Source organism: Biomphalaria glabrata, chromosome 5 (assembly GCF_947242115.1).
Source record: "Biomphalaria glabrata chromosome 5, xgBioGlab47.1, whole genome shotgun sequence".
Lineage (NCBI taxonomy): Eukaryota > Metazoa > Mollusca > Gastropoda > Planorbidae > Biomphalaria > Biomphalaria glabrata.
The window spans coordinates 49,938,715-49,960,027 of NC_074715.1; the positions used below are offsets into that span (position 1 = coordinate 49,938,715).

The 21,313-nt window shown below is 31.5% G+C and overlaps 1 long non-coding RNA gene across 6 annotated transcripts; it reads left to right on the plus strand.

The window, feature by feature from the left end:
* The first annotated feature begins 416 nt into the window (after nt 1-416).
* On the plus strand, nt 417-19,849 carry LOC129926479 (uncharacterized). 6 transcript variants are annotated; one of them, XR_008778158.1, is made up of 11 exons: nt 417-514; nt 3,000-3,077; nt 3,293-3,428; nt 3,535-3,629; nt 3,802-4,132; nt 4,357-4,424; nt 6,413-6,541; nt 7,691-7,866; nt 16,138-16,460; nt 17,493-17,796; nt 17,925-19,849. It is a non-coding gene; the product is annotated as an uncharacterized LOC129926479 (long non-coding RNA). The 6 variants fall into 6 exon arrangements; XR_008778159.1 differs by having other exon boundaries at nt 3,325-3,428; XR_008778154.1 differs by having other exon boundaries at nt 3,000-3,428.
* The last annotated feature ends 1,464 nt before the right edge of the window (nt 19,850-21,313 follow it).

Consider the following 21,313-nt stretch of genomic DNA (forward strand, 5'->3'; position numbering starts at 1 on the left):
TCTAGGGCTACTATTACTTTGATTTAACTTCAATTTTGTGCTGTTTATATTTCTCTCTTTTTGGATGGCGAATTTGCCGACCACTGGTTTAGTAGATTAATTGTGTGTGTCTTGAGGGGAGACGGGTCATCGTAATTTAAGCGATCTTTTGTTTCATTGCAACTAAACGTAAAAGTGTGTACACCCTCCCTTTTTTTTTTCTGTTGTAGAATTTAGATTTTTTTTGTGTGAAAAAAAAATCTTAATCGAGTGTTATAAACATTTAGATAAAGATTTTTAAATTTAATTTATTACTAGGCAGAGGTCTACTCTAGTTATGAATGTTACATAGGCATATGTAACTCGGATAAATTGACCAATCCCGTGTCTTTTAGATGAAGAATAAGTTTTGGCACACAGCCTATTGGCTTGGGTCACCGGCGGTGAATGTGAGCAGAACTAGTGTGTTGCGACGCTCCTATTATCTATCTCGCTATGTCCCCTGCAGTGTCATCTCTTGCTATCTTCGGCTGAGGTAAGTTTGTAGTGTCTTCTAAGAACTAGATTCTAGATCTAATTACCACATATCTTATCTAGATCTACGTCTGCTACACATCTCTTCTCTATCGAATAAAGATCTTTCCAGTTTGAGTATCTAGATCTATAATATTAATATCTAGCGAATCTACATGTAGATGTAGATCTAAATATAGATTCTATTCTAGAGATAGATATATAATATATCTAGACTTCTATATCTAAATAATCTATGACTGTAGATCCAGATCTACACTTCACTTTTAGAAGTTCTACAGATGCGCTAGTTACCGAAGCAACTTTGAACTTACTTATCAGTTTATAATAAACATTTTAATTATTATGATAATGAACTTAGCCTTAGTCTTAGTTAATATACTAAATATAGTAAACTCAAAGAATCTTAGTCTTAGTAGTAAACTTAAAATAAAGGATCTTTTCTAGATCTAGCTTATATAAATAGACTTAGACCTATAGGCTATAGGTAGGTACTTTGACAAAAATTCAAAATAAATATAGAATAATAGATCTATAATTACATAGTCATGTAGAGCTTGCTGAGAGGTTTACAATGATACAAAATTCATCTTTCTATGTTATATAGGAGCAAAGTTATGCCGTTTTATATGTAGAAAAATGGACTATAGAAAATGTCATGTGATTGAAAAAATGAATTTTCATCTTTATCTCAGTCATAACTTTATAACCATAATAGATAGAAGCTTGAAATTCGAAACACATCTACCCCATTATATGGTTTTTAATTTGATTATTTCACCTCTCATGCAGCTAACATTAATTCACAGCTAATTCAATTGTTTGAAAATTGACTTCAATCCTTTTTCTAGAATGCCTTTTGGTAGAAACTTCCTCAGCTTTATAATATTTATAAATAAAATGTAAAATGACACCTTGATAGCATTCTCTTCACAAAGTTGATCAAAGATAAGCTGTTAAACAATGCATAAATCATTTATACTTCATATTAACGAGAATTAATGTCTGGCGCCACATGTCGCTGCATCATGGAGTGACTTCATTTAACATCGTCAGGATGGGCCCAAACTTGCCTTAATAAGCTGATTTCCTTTTATATTTTGTGTACCTAAGAATAGAAAAAAAAAGATTTCTAACACTATTCTATAATAGAAATATTCATTTTAATACTATAGTCATAGATTGTAATTGTAGTTGTATTTTTTCCACTTACCCGTTTTGAAAAATAGCCTAATTTGGCATCATTTATAACATGTTAGGGGAAGTTTTTTTAATTTTGGAGGACAAAATTTCATTAAAAAATAATGAAATAACAAACTTTAAGCATAAATCTAGGTCTAAATTCAATATAAACAATACCAAGCTTGCGTAAAAATGATATTAAATGCAAAATCATTCTTACCTATGACTTTACTGTAAATAAACACGACTTTCATTTGTTGACAATGTGGTATCATTCAAAAGCTTAGGAATCCTCCTTTAAGATTAGCATGAGGGATTTTAAAAATGAAGCAAATGTAAAAACAACAATCAACTAACACCATGGTTTTGGAAGTCTAGCCATGTTGTTTCAAAACTATATAGCAGCTAGTTTATAGGTCAGTAGAGTAAGGATGTCAAAGTACCTACCTATAATATAATACTAAAATTGTAGAATAATCTATATTTATAGATCTAGATTTATCATTATCAATGATCAATGCTATCTCACTCTAGACCTAGATAATACTATAATAATAGTAGACATGTTAGATTCTAGATCTAGATAGATTCTAGAAATAGATCTAGTTCTAGCTGTCAAATTATCAAAAATGTAATTCTTTGAAGGCTTTGTTACTGATTAAATAATCAGCTTTTGTGCTTAAACCAGCTTAGAGATTATGCAAAACTTGGAAAAATATTTTTTTTTTTTTGTAAATTGTATGCCTTGTAAGGCTCATTGGCTTGTCGATCTAGATTAGATCTTACAACATTCTAGATCTAAATGATAAATGTGTAAAAAAAAAAAAAGATAATGTAAATCCTTTCTATTAAGAAAAAATGCTGCCTTAACTAGTTACTAGTTTACAATGGCTATGCTTGCCCTGGATAATATGTAGGTCACAGCTGGAGCTGCGTAGCCATGAGAAATACTGCATTCCTCATTAATCTTCAGACTTGAAGACGAGCCTTATAAGTTACTAGCTTAGATTCTAAATCGTAAGTTGTTCATTTTTGGCGAAATATGCATTGCACCACTTGGACTGCATAGTAAAGCGAAATACTGCAGGCCTACACATCCATACCATTTGTATTAAAGAATGTGTCACTCATTCATAACCTTCATATAGTATAGTGGATACTTTTAAGCAATTTTTTATTAGATGCCATTTATTTGTTTAAATGCTCAGCTACTTGATATCTGGTTGAATTCAAATGATAATAATTGCATCTTAATGTGTAATTATACAATTATTTATTTACCTTGTAGTTGTTTTTTTAATCAGTTCAAGATGTTGAGTATTGATTACTAATCAACTACTAGCCTGGAAGATAAAAGCCAAAGCTGTAAACAGACAGGCCAGGTAAATATATGAATGAAGTAATTGAAACTAGAAGTAAACATCATGGGAAGTCTAATTATAGGGCAAGTATTTTTCCTTCATATCTTATTTAACATAGTCAAACCATGCAATACTTATAGGCTTAACTATTGTTTTCATAGAAACAATGTTATTTTAAATATCATGAGATAGTGTATTTAAGAGATTTTCTATTTCAAGTTTCCATATTTAATCAGCTTAACAAGTGCACATTCTCTGCTGCCAACAGTACCAATTTGTCATCCAAGCAACAAATATTCCTTGGTAATCTGCTATCAGATGATTACAGTTTTCTCTTTGGCATTTTTATGAATTAAAGCTTTCAAGGCCAAAGTAAGACTTAATTTTTTCTTTTCTTTAACTGCTAATTCTAAAATAATTTATCTTTGCATGTTAAAAATAATAACTTGTTATACATTTTTCTGTGTTTTTGGTCAAGCTTCAGATTTGCTTAGCATATTCCTGTACTACATATCAACAAATGTTTGATGGTTTGTCTGGTTCATCTCTTAACACTATGAAGATGGCTACACTGTAAGTACAAAGTTTTAATTTCATTCAAAACACACATTTTACAAAAAAGATAATGGAAGTTAAATTAAATATATTATTTTACTATTATTATATAACAATGTTATTTTAATATCATGAGATAGTGTATTTTAAGAAATATTCTAATTCAGTATATGATGTTTCCATATTTCAGAATCTTAACAAGCAAACATTCTGTTGCCCACAGTACCAATTTGTCATCCTATCCAAGCAACTACTATTCCTTGGTAATCTGCTATCAGATGATTACAGTTTTCTCTTTGGCATTTGTATGAATTAAAGCTTTCAAAGCCAAAGTAAGACATTTTTTTTCTTCAACAGTTAATTCTGAAACAATTTATTCAAATTTTTTAAACATTATTCTGAACTATTTTCTGTGTTTTGGTCAAGCCTTAGATTTCGTTAGCATAACCCTGAACTGCATATCAACAAATGTCTAATGGTCTGTCTGGTTCATTTGTCAACACTATGAAGATGGCTACACAGTGAGTACAAAGTTTTATTTTCATTCACCACACAAATTTTACAAAAGAAGAAAATATTAAAAGCTATAGGTATTTATTTTGTTAGATAACTATCTTTGTTATTTGATGCATTTCTTAGCCTTGGACAATGCATCATCATAACTAATATAATTTTAAAAGGCATTTATTAATTTACAAAATTTAGGTCAATCAAATAAGATTATGTAATCACAAACTGTTTTCAGGGTATCAGCTATCAGCAGTGCACCCCTAAGATACACAAGTCTTCATTGCCAAGTCACTCTGCCAAACAGTGTGTACACCTTTCTTATCTTATCTTATATAATACAGACGTTACTTCAAAAAAGAAGATGATTACGTCCTACGCGTCATGCATTTAGTCATGCATATTAACCAATGACTTAAATTCTGCCAAGTCACTGGTTTTCCTGGCTATCTCAGGCAACCCATTCCATGCTCTAATAGCACTAGGGAAGAAAGAGTATTTGTACAAATTTGTCCTAGCATATGGATGAGGAATGTGCCTTTATCTTTGTGTCTTTCAGAGTATTTTATTAAATTTTGTTTTTGTATTTGAAGATTATGGTTCAGTGTTTTATGTATAATTGCTACTTTACTTTTGAGTCTTCTGTCCTGAAGGCTTTCTAAATTTAGTGATTTTACTAAAGGTGTTACTCTAGTCAAATGTGAATATTTGTTTGTTGTGAATCTCACTGCTCTATTTTGTGTCTGTTCCAGTTTCTTAATGTTTTCTTGAGTTGAGGGGTCCCAAACAGAGGATGCATATTCTATTATTGGCCTAACCAAGGTTAAATAACATTTTAGTTTTATGTTTCAGACCAAGTGATCATTGGTCAGATAGTGTCAAGCTCAACTGTTTCTATGGCCATTGGTTAACCATGGGTTGTTTGGCCAGAAAATTTTCAAACATTGCTCTAGTTTTAGGTTTATAAGCTACATGTTTTCTTCTAAAGTTAACAAATTAGGACCAAAATGTGAACTTTTAATAAGGTGGTGTAGTTGCAACCACACAAGAGCTGCTTCACATTTACTGTTTGAATGGTGCATACATTTTTATAATAACTTACCTTCTGATTTGTAAGGTTGATATTTTATTATATATATATATATATATATATATATATATATATTATATAAAGCAGAATGTTTGGCGTATGTATGTATGTATGTTCCAGTATAGAAATAAAATCTTGATAAAACTTGGCAGAAATGTTCCTTGGGTACCAACTTAGACCGTAGTGTATGTATTGTGGCCCTAAAACAAACTTAAGACCCTCAAAAAAAAAAAAAAAAAAAAGACCAGCTCTATTACAGCTATAGTATTTTATGGATCTAGGCGATGTTTACAATGTTGACATGAGAAAAGATCGAAAGGATTTAGATCTAGATCTAATTTTTAGAACTAAACTTTGCACTTATTTTTTTTTTTTGACACATGAAAATGCAAAATATAGTTTATTTATTTCATTATTTAATAAAATGAACCTTCAAATTTGTGTTTCAAAAGCATTTTTACATTAGCTCGTTATAGTCTATGCCTAGGTCTAAAACTCTTATTGAACTCTAAGATGATAAAACTTTTTTTTTGCAAAGATAGTTTTATACTTTAACACATGAACATACTAATTATAGTCCATTCATTTCATATTTTAATCAAATTAACATTTAAATTTGTGTTTCTAAAGCATTTTTAATACATTCGTTCGCTGTTCGCTAAAGCTGCTTAGCCATGTTGAGATAGGCCTATATTCATTCATGAAAAAAGTTCACGCATGCGCAGCACAGAATGAACTCTATAAAAGCCAATTTTTAACTCTAGATTAGTCTAGATCTAGATCTATGTCTACCTCAAGATCTACTTTATACTTTAACACATGAACATACAAAATTAAGTCTATTCATTTCAAATTTTAATCAAATATATGTAGGCCTACAAGCAAATGTTTTAATTTGAAAAAATGGATTTAAGTAGATTAGCTATTTTGATTTGATGGCTTCATTCATACTATTTTTACATTTACACATTCGCTTTATTTATTACATTATTATTTCGTTTAAATGTTTTAAAAAACTATATCGACAGTAATAAGCAAATAAAGACCCGCGGGTCGCGGGTAAAATATGTCTAGTATATATATAGTAATACACTTGGGCAAGGGCTATTACTGTTTCCTTTTTTTTTTTTTTTTTTTTTAGATTATTGACATTTTTCTTTCAATTTGTAAATTTGTTTCAACATTCAAGTTTTTTTTTTTAAAGACAGACTCTACATGCTACTGATCTGGAGGTTAGTGGATCAATCATTGTGCACTGATTCTTCACTGATGCCTTGATTCTCCACTGTCAACTTTATTGTCATAAAGTTTATCTAGTGATCTACATATCAAGGTAATAAATATTTTTTTACACTATAACCCAAGAGCTTTTACTTTAAGATGCATTGTTTTTACAATAGGAGCCTAATTCTGATGTATTTTTTTAGGACCCTAGCAATAGTTTCTTAAACTTTCAGACAATAAGAGCTAGTTTAGAACCAAAACACAAAACTTAAGCCAGATCTGTATAGTCTTTTGTTTTTCTAAAAATATTTTAAATAAAAGTCTAGATAGGGTAGCTTATAAGGCCTTCTTGTGAAATTAGATATTTTTAAAATGTGTACTTATACTTTTGATATTTGAAGTATTTTAAAACTAGCTATATTTTTCTGTTTATGTAATTTATTTATTTTGTTTGTATTATTTACATTTTTTTTATTAATTATTATTTTTAAAAAAAATTAGTTACCTCCTTTTGTTTAATTGGATAGCATTTCAAAACCTAAAAGTTGGAGCTGTTGGGTTAAAAACACAAATTAATGAACTCACGTTAGACTGCATTACTTCCTAGAAATTTAAAATAAGCAATTTGCTTCATTCTTCGTGGCACATTTATGTATATAGCCAAATGAAAAGTTGAATGTGATTTTCTTATTTAAAAAAATGTTCCCCTTTCAGACCTTGCGATCTATAGGAAGGATGATGTAAAGGTCATGTTTTGTGGCCCACAGTTAACCAGGGTGTCATGTGGCCAGCTCAACAACCAACCGCCTTAACTTTCTCCAACTAATGTCAGGTACCCATTAGAGTTGGGTAGAATCTTGACGTACCCAAAGGTCCCAAAATTTAAAATATCAGGATTCAAACCTGGGACTTCAACTTCAGAAGCTAAGTGTGTTACTGCTCAGCCACTATACTTCCTATCAAAGAGAGATACATAAAAAAATTGACATTAAAATACCATGAAGTCTCATAAACCTTTTCTATTTTTCCATCACATAGTGAGATAGTATGACTATTATTTGAAAACAAAATGACCATCACTAAAAAACACATTCTTTTTAAACATTAAGTCTGAGACAGAAAAAGCTCTTCTTGAATGAAGAGATTAGAAACTGCCACATATTAAAATGCACTAATTTTATCAATATTGCATTTAAAGGTTATGCATTTAAATGTGATGTATTTGTTAAACAGTGCATTTTTATTAACTCACTTATAGACTAAACGGTCAATTAAACATGAGGTCAAGGAAAAAGGATGAACATTTCAAGGCTACAGAAGGAACATTAAACGTCTCTCTCACTGTGAAAAGACTCTACCGATCTACAAATGATCAACATGTTTTATCTTAAGTTCATCTGCCATTTCTTCAAATGGAGCCATAGTCACAATAAGGTAAGAAATATTCTTATACTTCACAGCATTTATTTTTTGTAAAGTGATGATTCTGCATTAGTTGTATGTTGTTTGTGCATGTTGCTTTAAATATCCTGCATTAGTTGTATGTTGTATGTGCATGATACTTTAAATATCCTGCATTAGTTGTATGTTGTATATGTATGCATGGTTCCTGTATTTGTTTTGTATATTATGATGTCAGTAATTACTTCACAAACACATAACAACTTCACTTCACACACAACTTGTAAGTTCACCTGCCTAGTTAAAGAAATTTGTATTGTATTTGTTTTAATAGTGTCTAGTTATGAAAGTAACTGAATTTTCATTGGTTAAACTTAGTGATATACCATAATTTCAGATAAAATATGTGGATGTTCCTATTAATTTTTGCAGAAAAATTGAATTGCTCTGAAATAATTCTAACTGTACAAATGTAAATATATTTCAACCTGTAATGAAATTGGATTCTTTGTCATTTGGATTAATTCAATAGTAATGTATTCTAAATATGGAATTCAAACACAAAAATGAAAAGTTGTGCATCACCATCAACTTTCACTTTGCCACTTGGAGATTGGGATGATTCAAGTTACTATTGTAGCTAAACATTATTATGTTGTACAATTGCTATTTACAAATGCAACTATGTGTTAATGTGCATGGTCTTTACACCCCAGTACTTAATTGGACAAAAAAAAAGGATCTACAATTTACAGTGATATGATGTACTATTGCATAAACAAGTTGACTTGACTTCATATAGATCTTCAACTAAATAAACTGTTTCAATTCTTCAATGTGTGATAGTGTGACAAAAAAACATTCATGGTTTCTTGTGAGTATGTGCAATATAATGACATATTAAATTGACTTGAATACTCTTAAACTGTTTCATTTCTAAGGTGTGTAAAAATGTGAATTATATTTTCATGTTGGAAGTTAATGTGGAAAAAAAAATCAACTATTCCATGTGATATGATATACAATGGCATGCAAAAAATCCTAACTCTATCACATTCAATGAACAATCAGTATAAACCTTTCCACCAAAGGAAATGCTGCCACTCATGATGCATCTATTTATTGGCTCCAGATATTAAACTGATGCACATTCGCAAAACAAATGTAAAAAATAGGATTTAATCCATTACATGTATATAATTGTGCAGGAACATTTGGGATTGTCATTTGTATCACACTCATCTCTCATTCACATCCTTTTTCTTGTTTTGCTTTTTTCACGTGCTACAATGCCTTGGACAAAGCATCATCATAACTTGGAATGTTTAAAGGCATTATACAAATATCATAGAAAAATGAGTTTGTCAAATAACCGGTTATTTCAGTTCAGTTGAATAATAGTTGGGACATAATTAGTTGAGTGCAAGCTTTGAGGCTGATTCAACCCACTCGACATTAGTTGAGTGCGAAGTTTGTGAGGCTGATTCAGCCCTCAAACCGGCTGCTTGTAGACCACCTTCAATAGCTTGAACACGACGCTAGCGAAAAACAAATACGTTGCAGTCAGTTCATCAAAATGAAGCTGTAGGTCAACAAGTGCGAAACAGGAGTCAGCCGAAAATGCAAGCCTGAAACTTTTTATTGGGCTCCAGCTATTCAACTGATGCACGTTTGCAAAACAAATTTTTAAAAAAAAAGGATGAAAATATAAGCCATCAGATGTATATGATTGTGCAGGAACAGTTTGGATTTGTGTCGTTTGTATCACGCTCATCTCTCATCCACTTGAGACATTGTGAAGTGATGTAACCAGTGATGTTTTGAAACATCTTTATTTAATTGTAATGAGGATATCTACAAACGTTTGTGTACAAATGTGTGATAATTCGCAGTTTTTTTTTCTCTGCACTTGGATCAAAATGTATTTGCAATTCCCAGTGAAATCATTCTTTGAGTGCTTAAAAAAGAAATTCATATGGATGTATAACTGTGTTAGACGTCTTCATTTATATTCCGATTAAACGTTTGAAACAATAATTAAGTCACACTCAAGAAACATATGAAGGTGTCTGTCCATCAAAGGAAATATCGCTGCTCGTGATGCAACGCACACTATTCAACATTTGCACTTGCAGACCAACTAAATAGTTGCGGAGAAAACATATTTAATTGATGACTTTACTATGTTTAGCTTATGACTTTTCAAAAGCGAAGACAGGACTCTTTAGCCATCTTCGCGTTCACAGGAATGATTAAAGGAGGACTTTTAAAAGCGAAGACTGGACTCCTTAGGCGTCTTCGATTTTATAGGAATGATTAACGGAGGACTTTTAAAAGCGAAGACTGGACTCCTTAGTCATCTTCGATTTTATAGGAATGATTAATGGAGGAATTTTAAAAGTGAAGACTGGGCTCTTTAGCCATCTTCATGTTTAAAGGATGTAGTTGAGGATTTTTGTTTCAAAAAAGATCGGTTCCCATGACCATCTTCATACTTATAGGAAAGGATATAGTATTAATTTTTGAAAAATTGAGGATTTTTAGCTGAGGACTAGATGTAGTAGTATAGTCATCAATTGAATTGTTGATCCAAGACAAAATTGTTGGTTATGTCTGTGCATTTGTAGACAACCCAGCAGTGCACATCCTTTTTCTTGTTTTGCTTTTTTTCATGTGCTACAATGCCTTGGACAAAGCATCATCATAACTTGGAATGTTAAAAGGCATTCAAAAAAAAAATCAGAAGAATGAGTTTGTGAAATAACCTTTTTTTTCAGTTTAGTTGAATAATAGTTGGGACATAATTAGTTGAGTGCAAGCTTTGAGGCTGATTCAACCTCTCTAACATTAGTTGAAGTTATTCAACTGATGCACTTTTGCAAAACCAATTTAAAAAAAAAGGATGAAAATATAAGCCATCAGATGTATATGATTGTGTAAGATAGTGGCTGTTGAGTCCTAATGTTTGGCTGCACACTAGGCAGGTTATTCCTAACTGAGCTTGAGTCAATGCTATCAATGAGATAAGTGGAATTGATTTGTTTTAGTTTTTTTTTGTTACTCTTAATAACTGACATTTTTCTGGGTGGAAAGATATGCTCCAATGTGATTCTTATTTCTGTAATTCATATATTTTTCTTTGAAAAATTTCTGTATCTTGAGTTGTTTTTATTGTTCTATATATTATGCAATTGTCTGCAAATAATCTTACTTTTGTTCCTGAACTAATGCAAATTTGATTAATCATTTATATAAATTCAAAATAGTACTAAACCTAAGTCTGAACCACATTTTCATCCACTTGAATATTGATCATATAATTGACTTTGTCTGTTTTTTTTATAATTATTAAGTTCCATTCCAGATCTTTTCATTTTTCCAGTTATGCTACCACACATATATTAGAACAACTATCTTCATTGTAATTGCAAAGTTTTACAGATAGTCTGAAAATAACTATGTATGCCATTAGTTTTTTTAAGGTTCCTCATTTTTTGCCTATAAATATTCTTTTTATGTTCACGCTTGGTAGTTTATGTTTTGTCATCCTTGTTTTGACTTGCAGCTTTTATTTTTCAGTTTTTTTTTGTTTTTTTTTGAACTTCAAATTCTGTCTGGTTTTGCTTCCTTTTAATTTCTTTCAGCATTTCTAGTTGCGCTTCTCTCTTCTCTTTGTGCTCTCGCCAACTCTTTCTATTTCAGCTCTCTTTTTTTTTCCTTTCCATTTATGTCAAAACATCTTTCTTTTCTTCATCTTTAAGACTAAACAAGTCAGCAACTTTCTTTAGCTCAATATATCCAGCCATGTATCTATTAATACTTATCAAATCTACCAATGCATTCTGTACTCTTTTTTAGATAATTATGAGATCTATCAAGTTTACAATCACTGACAATATTATCAAGCCAATACTGTTGTGATTAACATAACACACTCAATAGTCAACAATCTTATACTCAATGTCATAATCAATTATTATGTTTTTACAATATATTATTTTTTTATATAATTGTTCTAAAAGGAGAAAACAAAATAATTAAAATATTAATATATAAAAAAATGTAACAAAATTTATACCAAAATGTTACAATTATATTAATGATGATATGATGATGACTGGGTGTCCTTGCGCTGAAAACTTTGATTGAATTGTGGAGGATTCGAGCAACACATTGACCTCACTGTCTTACCCTAAAGCACATCCTGTTTCAAAAGCAAGATTTGGTCTATATATGAAAACAAACAAGCACAGCAGGAAAAAGACAGAGAAACTTTTCAAGAAATACTACATATACTTACAAATATCAATAACAATGACTGAAAGATCCCAAGAAATTGTGCAAAATATTAATACAATGTAAACATTAAACAAAACAATAGTCTAAACACAAATCTACTAGTGTTAAATCTGCGACCTCTATAACCTTAATTTCTGATCATATATATATATACTACACATTGAAAAAAGACAAAATTTAACAAGGACACTATATCAGTGATACCAAATTTTGACAAGAACAATACTGTCACCAGCTTTCTAAATATAGAACATATAAAAATTAACAATCAAAATCAAAATTATCAGTAATATATTTCAATACTGATTATCTTCCTGTAATGTCATTCAATACTAACACTGATATAGCTCATCACTTTGAAGAGTTGCTTCTTAATCTTTTCCCTTTTCAGTCTCAATTTCAATAGAATGTGTATATATATATACTTTTACTGCACAAAATTACTGACTGTTACTTGAGATATATAATATACATCAGCACAAAATTACTGCCTATGTCAAACGTTACAATTACTGTCCAACTTCAATACAATATAAATACTTGTACTGCATAAATTACTATTATTTGATGATATATATAATATACACAAATTTACTGTCTAGCTGTGTCAAAATATACAATTACAGTTCAACTGTACTGCACAAAATTACTGACAATTACTTGATGAGATATATAATATACATTGGCATAAAAATAATGTCTGCCTGTGTCAAAATTTACAATCACTGTCCAACTTCAATATAATATATATACTTGTACTGCACAAAATTACTGACAATTACTTGATGAGATATATAATATACATTGGCATAAAAATAATGTCTGCCTGTGTCAAAATTTACAATCACTGTCCAACTTCAATATAATATATATACTTGTACTGCACAAAATTACTGACAATTACTTGATGAGATATATAATATACATTGGCATAAAAATAATGTCTGCCTGTGTCAAAATTTACAATCACTGTCCAACTTCAATATAATATATATACTTGTACTGCACAAAATTACTGACAATTACTTGATGAGATATATAATATACATTGGCATAAAAATAATGTCAGCCTGTGTCAAAATTTACAATCACTGTCCAACTTCAATGTAATATATATACTTGTACTGCACAATATTACTGACTTTACTTTATGAGAGGTATAATATATATTGACACAAATTTACTATTATCTTGTCTGAAAATGTACAATTACAGTTCTTATTATTACAGAATAATATGGCTAAATCAAAAACTTGATAACTTGGGCTTCAAGACACTTTAATGAGTGTGATCAATAATAAATAAATAAACAATTAAAAACTTAACAATTGACAGCAGTCAGTGTCTGAATATCACAACTTTACACAAGTTTTACTTTTCTCGCCTTAACTCTACTGGTCCTTCGGGCCTGACCCAACCGTGTTAAAAAAACACAGTCTATAGTCAGATAACCACATCACATGGGTATTGTTTACATCAGTCCTTTTTAAGTACATAAGCCTGTGTCACATGTGTTCGGTTGATTAATCATAGGGCTACACTGCCCAGCATCACAGTTCAGTTACATTATTTTCATAGTTTGAGTATACCTCTATTCTTCAGTACATATACGTTCATATATTTCTTATACTGTTCACTTCAACAGTATTCTTGCCATGTAATTCAAGTCATGTTATCTACTTAGAATCTTTTTCAAATTTAAGTAACTCCAATTAGATAAATTACATACATATATATCAGAAATCTGGATATATATCTTGATTTGTATTATTGACAAGGAGGTATATACATAGAGCACTACAAACAAATTAAGAGCACTATATTATATATCTACTTCCACACAAGAAAATATTTTATTATTAAAGTATTACATTCTAAGAGCTAAAACATGGTCATCTTGACTATATCTGTCTTAGCAGAACTTGGTTTGGTTAGTCAAAGATCCATGACATCACACCATTCACTTTGTATCTATTTTCTTTTGAATGATAATATCTCATTGTGAGTCATATCAATTTCTGGGGTATCTCAAGTGTCCTATCAATTTTTGGTGCACCTCTATGGTCATATCAATTGTTGGGGCACCTCAAGTGTCCTATCAATTGTTGGGGCTCTTCATCCCTCATACAACTGTTGGTTACCTCAAGTGTGTCCTATCAGGTGTTGGGGCACCACAAGCTTCCTAACAAATGTTTGGTCACCTCAAATGTCCTTTTAACTGTTGGGGCACCTCAAATGTCCTATCATTTGTTGGGGCACCTCATTCTTCATACAATTGTGTCCCATCAGCTGTTGGGGCACCACAAGTTTCCAAACTACTTTTTGGTTTCCTCAGATGTCCTTTTAACTATTGGGGCACCTAATTTATCCTATCAATTGTTGGGGCACTTCAAGTGTCCTATCAATTGTTGGGGCATCTCATTCATCCTGAAAACTGTTGGGCATCTAAATGGTTTTATTGTTGGGGCACTCCAAGTGTTCTATCAATTGTTGTAGCATCCCAATAGTCCTATCAATGGTTGGTGCACCTTATCCATCATACCAACTGTTGTTCACCTCATGTGTGTCCTATCAGCTGTTGGAGCACCACAAGTGTCCTAAAAACTGTTTAGGTTCCTCAAATGTCCTTTTAACTGTTGGAGCACCTCAAGTGTCCTATTATTTTGTAAGGCACATTTTCTTTCTTACCAACTGTGTCCTTTCAATTTTTGGGGCTGCAATTATTAGGCTTCATATCACTTTTAGGATACAGCAAATGTTGTAACTCTATCTCTATGTATATTTATTTATTTATTAGTTTTAATTACCGTTATTCTTATATAATCCGTTATCCTTATATAATCCGTAGTATTTTTTAAAATGTGAAGTCCTGTTTCTTGCTCCCAGAACCACTTTTTTGTTGTTTTTTTTAAGTTTTCATTAACAACATGTATATACTTAATGTTTAATCACACTTCTTATTACTGAAGGTTAGTTTTGTTTTGTTTACAGATATCAAGCTACAAAATTAGATTTTAATTGTTTAGTGTTCTTGTCAATATCTGCAATTTAAATCCATATATAAAGTTTTCATAACTTCGACTTTTTTTTTATATTTATTTTATATTTCATATATTTGTCTTCCTGAGGTTCAAATGTATCAATTGTTTTTGTTGGTAGATATCAAGGTAGAGAAATTGGAATCTACTTAAGAGTTTTTTAATGTTTGATTAGTCAAAATATTTGCACTAGTCCTATTTCCAATATCTGCCAAAGTGTCTGCTAAGTGTAACTAGTAAAGATTAGAAAAATGGTAATTGCAAAGCCTTACATATGGACAAGAAGAATGCTAAAGATTGGTCTCTTGGGGCTTGATTCAGTGAAAGAATGTTGGACTAGCAGAAGTGTTATGGAGTGTGTGTGTGTGTTTCTATGGTGACAGTGGGAAGAGGTTAGCAATTGGTTGTGAATGATGCAAAATATGTGGCATTGTTGTCATTTTGTCTTAGTTAAGACAGAATACTCCAGAACTTGAAACCAAAAGGTTGTGTTATTTTAGTGAGTTAGATTTTGTTATGAAATGTTATATGTTATGTTATATTACTGAAGTCTACTACAGTGATTTCATTTGATCACAAGTTATTTTGTCTATGTTATAAATTTTACATTTAGTTTTGTTCACAAGGAAGTTATTCAAATTATTTGAAGTTTCATTAGTTAAGATATACTACGCCTACAGCAGTTTAGTTGTCTACCAGAAGTTTGATGCTACAAGTCAATGACTGTCAACACCAAGAAGACTAAATTAAATAAAGATATGTCTATTTCTACATCATTTTGTTGCTACTAACTTCTAACCTGGTGTTACTAACAACTAACATGAAATGGGAGAAGTAAATTATCTAATTTATACTCAACTCTTCAAATTCCATATAATTGTAGAAAACTGACATAAAATAAAACATTAACAAAATGTGTATTATTTTTGTAACTTTTCCTCCACTTTGCTTTTTTTTTTCCTCCTAGATTTTCATCATTTTTTCCTAAAGTCATTTTAGTTGTGAATTATTTTGTGCAACAAGTTACCAGAAAAACGTCAAGCAAGAGAGGTCACTACACTAAGACTTTGTCTTCTCATAAGAATGGATTGTTTTCTCAAAAGAATGGATGGCTGCCTGGTCATGTGGGATGTGCGCTGGACTGTTGTGTGGTCATCTTGATGCTCATACCTTGCCTGATGCCATTTATTCTGCTGGACGTTTGGTCAAGGAAGTAGATTCTCTTCAGCTCTCAAGGAACATTCAAAACATGTCAAACATTTGATAAGAATATCAAGTTACAGTGTACATGTAAGTATGTTGAAACATTATCTGATCTCATTTATGCATTCTTGAAGACAATCTGCAGCCACTAAACCAGTTACATCAGATCTGGACAAAGTGGTCGCCTCCTCTTCATTAAGGCTAGAACAGATTTTATAACTCTTTTACTCCACTTTCTGTCAGTGTGTTTCATGGTCATTTGTCACACCCACTTTCTGTCAGTATGTTTCATGGTCATTTGTCACATCCACTTTCTGTCAGTGTGTTTCATGGTCATTTGTCACATCCACTTTCTGTCAGTGTATTTCATGGTCATTTGTCACATCCACTTTCTGTCAGTGTGTTTCATGGTCATTTGTCACATACACTTTCTGTCAGTGTGTTTCATGGTCATTTGTCACATACACTTTCTGTCAGTGTGTTTCATGGTCATTTGTCACATCCACTTTCTGTCAGTGTGTTTCATGGTCATTTGTCACATCACAAAGAAGCTTAGTTTATTAAGGAATTGTTTGTTATGACTGTGTGTGTTTGTATGTTTTGTGTGTGAATGTTCCTGTTTGCATCTATATTGTCATTGCTATAGTGGTAGTCCTGAGGATAATTGTAACTGAATTTTCATTTGTTTGAATCTTATCTCGTGGGAATTTTAAACTTGTTTAATCTTCTCTTTGCTTACAATTTGACTTTTAAGTACATTCTAAAAGAAATACAATACATAAGGATAGTGAAAGAAAAGCAAACAATATAGAGATTGGCTGAGGCAATAGAAAGAAAGTGAAATTAAACTCACAAAAAATGTGAAAAGAATAAACCTAGAGATTTTCAAACAATCTAAACAGTCAAGGTGTCCATTTGAAAACAATCTAAACAGTCTGTATTAGATGTCTTGGGTATTTTTTGTTTTCTGTAAAGTTTATTCATAGAATCCATCATAACGTGAAAGTCACATCATCATAAAAGTTTTATTTAGCATGAAAAGAAAAGCAACAGAAGAATTTTTTTTTTTTCCTTTTCAAGGCAAAAGTTTTTGTTATTTATTTTCTTATTCTTATTTAGACCAAGGTGATGAAGATGTAAACCGACATGGAGATGTAGACCAACATGAAGATGTAGACCAACATGAAGATGTAGACCAACATGAAGATGTAGACCAACATGAAGATGTAGACCAACATGAAGATGTAGACCAGCATAAGGATGTAGACCAACATAAGAATGTAGCATGATGAAGATGTAGACCAGCTTGGTGAAGATGTAGACCAACATGATGAAGATGTAGACCAACATGATGAAGATGTAGACTGACATGAAGATGAAATTTAAACCGAAATATTGATAAAGAGATGTAGGGAATAAAATGGTAAGCAATGCTGTGTATATCTCTTTATATTTTCTTTCTACTAAACCCTTAAGTAAAGCTTTGCCAAGTTTTGTGTTTCACTGACTATGAAAATGATTTGTTCAGTTTTTGTTCTCTCATATTGACAGTGAACATCTTAAGAAGTAAAACAATTCCTAGAGGTGAAGACACAGACACAGTGGATACATTAGAGATTGTTTCCTTTTCTACCATTATTTAGAGCCTTACCTGTGCTCTCAGGGAACCTGCCATTATCTTTTGATTGCTAGGTGTTGGTGAAGATTTTGTTTACATATCTGGTGCGTCTGAAAGAAATGAACATTTCCCTAAAGCTACATCAAAGCCAGAACTTCTTAAGACAATCTTAGTGACCAAGCTACTATACAAGACACAGTAGGAAACAATGAAGAATTCTCCCAACCTCAAGTTGAGTACCCATGCTCACCTACTAGAGTGGCGACACATAATTCTCCTACACCCACAGTTATTTATCCTGAACCCTTTAACCCAACCTCACAACATGGTTACATTACCGGAAGTGGTTGCAAAGTCAGAAAACCTAACAGATACAATGAAAAGAACAATCATTTCTAATACAGGTACAAGTACTCAAGTGATATACTTTGTAAGAACTAATTAGTTGGAATTACCATAATTGACTTGTATCTTTTTCTATATTTAGGTATATGTTTTTTTTTAAATATTCCTTTTTCCCCCCTCAATCTTCTTGTTTCAGTTCAATGTTTTTATCTATTTTGTTTTTGGAGGAGGGAAGTTCTATGGTATATTATCATTATTATTATTGTATTAAGCAAACTTGTATATGTATGTTTATTCATGAATACTAATGAAGAAATGAAGAACATCACTTCTAGGTCATCTACTGCAAATGTTGTAAACACTAAACATGTCTTCAGTTAACCTTGGATATTCTATAGAGTCACAACACCAAAACTACAATATGCTTAATTCAATTTATTATCTCCCCTGCTTTTGTGTGCTATCATATTAATGTTCATTAGTGTCACATCCCTGCACTATTTGTTCTATGTTTTTTTTATAGTGTAAATAGTGACTTCACATTGTTTAGCTCTATTAAAATATTATTATATTATTATATTTAAAATAAAACTGTTAACATTGACTATGCTGTTATTAATATGAAAGCTTTGCTGTGTTGCTATAAATGCAATTTTTTGGGGGTTTAGTCTAAGGACATCATAGATGAGAAATGTAGTGACACTCCCCTTAACAGTTAAAAATAAAATGTTCCATAAACAAAGAGTCTATTAATATTTACTATTTGGTATTGACAGACTTCACTCAAGCATTGAGCTCATCCCCTTAGTCTATTTAAAACTTTAAAATACTAATTCACTTTGTCTTATCTAATGGTGATCATGGGGTATCCACTTTGTCATCTCCATAGTCTCTGGTGTGAACATTCACTGTCCTGTTGGAGGTTAGGACTAGCATGTAATCTCTATTTCTGACGGAACACATGTAAAATCAACAGTAGACCTAGACTTTATTAACAGGTCATGCAAGCATTTTTTATAATTGTGAACTAGCGCTCCCAGAGCTATTTTTATGTATTGTTATTTTTACTACTTTTGTAGACTAGTGCTAAGCTGTATACATGTACTTCCCCCTATTATTATATGGGTTAGGGTGGAGTACTTCAAATAGTATAGTCAATGCTGTTTCCTGTACTGTTGACCAGGGGTCTATGTGTCAGTTTTAATTATTCTGTACCTGGGACTGCCAGTAAGTTTCAGAATTATTTTTCTTTTTTTTTATTTTACTATGTGTAAATCTATTATTTAATTTTTTAGCAATATATGTTACATTATTTTTCTAATTGGAACAAGTGTCAAAATAACTGACAATATGTTTAAAAAATATAGCTAAGCCCCGGCCAGCACTGTCATGATGGCCACTTCTAATGTTTATGTACTAGATCTTGTCCTTATGTTTTTTGTATTTTTTTGCTGCATTGTTTTGTAACTGCTGCTTTAGTCATTGAAATTAAAGTCTCATTTTTTTGTATTTCTTCTCTATGTTTCTTGATTTCTTTTAGTTTGCTAGATTAGTTTAGTTGTCTGGTTGCTTAGGTGACTCAAGCCCCTTGGTTACAGACTGAGGTGCACAGATACAACCCACCCAGTAAACCTTCTGGCAACTGTAACTTCTTGTTAGCCCAGGCTAGACATGACCTTGGGCCCTGCCATGCTAACATAATAGTAATATTCTCTTGAATCATTCCAGACAGCATTGAGACCACCCCTGTCCCTAACAATACATATTTACCTTGCTTTATTTGTAGAATGAAATTTGAGCAAACAGTTAACAGCTTCTATAGAATTCACTTGGAGGTGTGGTGGCTGAGCTGTAAAGTACTTGGCTTCCAACCATGGGTCCAGGGTTTGAAGACTAGGATTTTTAATTTTAGGGCTATTAGGCACCTTTGAGTTCACCCAGCTCTAATGGGTTCCTGACATTTGTAAAGGGAGTTGGTCATTGTGCTGGCTACCAGACACACCCATTGACCACGGGACACAAAAACAGATGAGCTTTATATCATCTGCCCTTTATATCATCTGCCTTAAAGATTGCAAAGTCTGAAAAGGGAAGTTACACTTGAATATATTTTTAAAAAATTCGCTCTACATCAAAAAGCTTCCATTTTTTGTTTGTCAATCACTTCATCTTTGAAAAATTTTCTTTTCGATAATGATTGAATATTGAGGTCAAATTAGATTAGTTGACTAAGAGTTTGTAGAGGATAATCACTGACTAAATCTTAATAGTGCTGCCTGTCATATCTTTTTGGTTAAAGTTTTCATGTTCATTGAAGTAATTGCTGTGCATTTCAAGGTGTATTGAGGCCAGCATAATGACCTGCTGCAGTTACTTCCCTTTACTATTAAGTTTCAAATACATTAATAGTTATCTCAAAATATGAATTCAGTAACATACATATGCAGACCAAATGTCAAAAGACTTGTATACAAATTATTTATCCAAGAGGTTGTTTAGTTACTTTTAAGTTAGAGTTATGTCCTTTTGAAACAGTTATGATACCAATTTGTTTAGCCAAATATTGTGCTAAAAATTCTCTTTACTACAAATTTAAAAGACCTGATACCCAAAGGGATTCAAAGATCAAGATTCTTCATGTTGCAGTTTTTCATTGATATATTAATTTCATAAGCAGCTTATTATTGTATTAGGACAAAGTTAAGATTTATGTTTTTCTTTGTGAAGCTGCAGTCGCATAGCCTTACAATATAGTTGATTAATCATATTAATTCCAGAACAAGCTTTTTAAAAAATTATTTAAACATGTGTTAAGCTAATTAGACCTTGTTCCAGGGTTAGGGTTAGGGAAGGTTGGAATTGTTAGTAGTAATATGGATATAAGCACTCTATTACCAGTACAGACATACATGAAATCAGAAGCTAGCAACTCTTAGTTTGAAGCATACAGTGCTACTCCCTTGCAGAGCCTGTGATC